We start from the raw sequence: 2,453 nt of genomic DNA, 5'->3' as shown, positions 1-2,453 counted from the left end.
CAGACAGTCCTCATACTGCACAGGGAAATGCACTGCTGGAGCCAGACGGTACTCAACAGACACAACCACTGTATTCAGCTCATCAGACATCTGCCTACATAAGACATCATAGCTCCCCATCTTGGCGGCGCAGAGGGCCCATCCTCCTCCATGGTAGAACATCACAGCCCTCCTCAGCCCCCCCTCTCTTTCCCCCGCGGCGGGGGGCTCGTACAAGCGCACCGGGACTCCGTCAAAGTCCACATCACTCACCCTCACCCCACCTCCCTACCCTCCCGCCATCTCCCCCAGGGACTCCAGCCCCGATACGGCCCCCCGAATCACTGGGATGTGATGACTCAGGCCCAGACACTGGCACAGGTCATCCACTTGCAGCACAGCATGGAATAAGGCGTCCAGCAGCATCAGTTTCAAAGGCTCCTCGATGGCAGCAGGTAACGGTATATAGATGTAATATGGAACACCCACCGTTAATATCAATGTTACTACAACAGAAGACAACTTCATCTTTTTTACACCAGTATTACTAGCTAACTCCCCAACATGAGACTTAAATCACCCGCAACAGAGGGCAGCGCAGTCAGAATGTGAGAATGCGGTGTAGTTAGCTTTATGTTAAAGATTCAGACTCGTTAATACCTCTTAAACGGAACGTGCAACCCTCTCTCCACTCCTCTATCCATAAAGACTCTAATAACCCCTCTCTCCACCCCTCTATCCATAAAGACTCTAGTAACCCCTCTCTCTACCCCTCTATCCATAAAGAGTATAGTAACCCCGCTCTCTACCCATCTATCCATAAAGAGTATAGTAACCCCTCTCTCTACCCCTCTATCCATAAAGACTCTAATAACCCCTCTCTCTACCCCTCTATCCATAAAGAGTATAGTAACCCCTCTCTCCACCCCTCTATCCATAAAGAGTATAGTAACCCCTCTCTACCCCTCTATCCATAAAGAGTATAGTAACCCCTCTCTCCACCCCTCTATCCATAAAGAGTATAGTAACCCCTCTCTCCACCCCTCTATCCATAAAGACTCTAGTAACCCCTTTCTCCACCCCTCTATCCATTAAGAGTATAGTAACCCCTCTCTCCACCCCTCTATCCATAAAGAGTATAGTAACCCCTCTCTCCACCCCTCTATCCATAAAGAGTATAGTAACCCCTCTCTCCACCCCTCTATCCATAAAGAGTATAGTAACCCCTCTCTCCACCCCTCTATCCATAAAGAGTATAGTAACCCCTCTCTCCACCCCTCTATCCATAAAGACTCTAATAACCCCTCTCTCCACCCCTATATCCATAAAGAGTATAGTAACCCCTCTCTCCACCCCTCTATCCATAAATAGTATAGTAACCCCTCTCTCCACCCCTCTATCCATAAAGAGTATAGTAACCCCTCTCTACCCCTCTATCCATAAAGAGTATAGTAACCCCTCTCTCTACCCCTCTATCAATAAAGAGTATAGTAACCCCTATCTCCACCCCTCTATCCATAAAGACTCTAGTAACCCCTCTCTCCACCCCTATATCCATAAAGACTCTAGTAACCCCTCTCTCTACCCCTCTATCCATAAAGACTCTAGTAACCCCTCTCCACCCCTCTATCCATAAAGACTCTAATAACCCCTCTCTCCACCCCTCTATCCATAAAGAGTATAGTAACCCCTCTCTCCACCCCTCTATCCATAAAGAGTATAGTATCCCCTCTCTACCCCTCTATCCATAAAGAGTATAGTAACCCCTCTCTCTACCCCTCTATCAATAAAGAGTATAGTAACCCCTCTCTCCACCCCTCTATCCATAAAGACTCTAGTAACCCCTCTCTCTACCCCTCTATCCATAAAGACTCTAGTAACCCCTCTCCACCCCTCTATCCATAAAGACTCTAATAACCCCTCTCTCCACCCTTCTATCCATAAAGAGTATAGTAACCCCTCTCTCCACCCCTCTATCCATAAAGAGTATAGTAACCCCTCTCTCTACCCCTCTATCCATAAAGAGTATAGTAACCCCTCTCTCTACCCCTCTATCCATAAAGAGTATAGTAACCCCTCTCTCCACCCCTCTATCCATAAAGACTCTAGTAACCCCTCTCTCCACCCCTCTATCCATAAAGACTCTAGTAACCCCTCTCTCCACCCCTATATCCATAAAGACTCTAGTAACCCCTCTCTCCACCCCTCTATCCATAAAGAGTATAGTAACCCCGCTCTCTACCCATCTATCCATAAAGAGTACAGTAACCCCTCTCTCTACCCCTCTATCAATAAAGAGTATAGTAACCCCTCTCTCCACCCCTCTATCCATAAAGACTCTAGTAACCCCTCTCTCTACCCCTCTATCCATAAAGACTCTAGTAACCTCTCTCCAACCCTCTATCCATAAAGACTCTAGTAACCCCTCTCTCCACCCCTCTATCCATAAAGAGTATAGTAACCCCTCTCTCCAC

At 47.4% G+C, this 2,453-nt stretch overlaps 1 pseudogene across 1 annotated transcript in view; it reads right to left on the bottom strand.

Moving 5' to 3' along the window:
- LOC311103819 (neutral cholesterol ester hydrolase 1-like) overlaps positions 1 to 542 on the bottom strand; it is a 1,328-nt pseudogene extending 786 nt beyond the window's left edge. Inside the window, exon 1 of the transcript in view lies at positions 1 to 542. This exon is cut by the window's left edge and continues 786 nt beyond it. The product of the transcript in view is annotated as a neutral cholesterol ester hydrolase 1-like (transcript).
- Between the last annotated feature and the right edge of the window lie 1,911 nt (positions 543 to 2,453).

This window comes from Coregonus lavaretus (genome assembly GCF_964263955.1).
Source record: "Coregonus lavaretus genome assembly, chromosome: 28".
Classification (NCBI taxonomy): Eukaryota; Metazoa; Chordata; class Actinopteri; order Salmoniformes; family Salmonidae; genus Coregonus; species Coregonus lavaretus.
The sequence above is the reverse complement of the archived record's forward strand: the minus strand, read 5'-3'. Positions and strand labels throughout refer to the sequence as shown.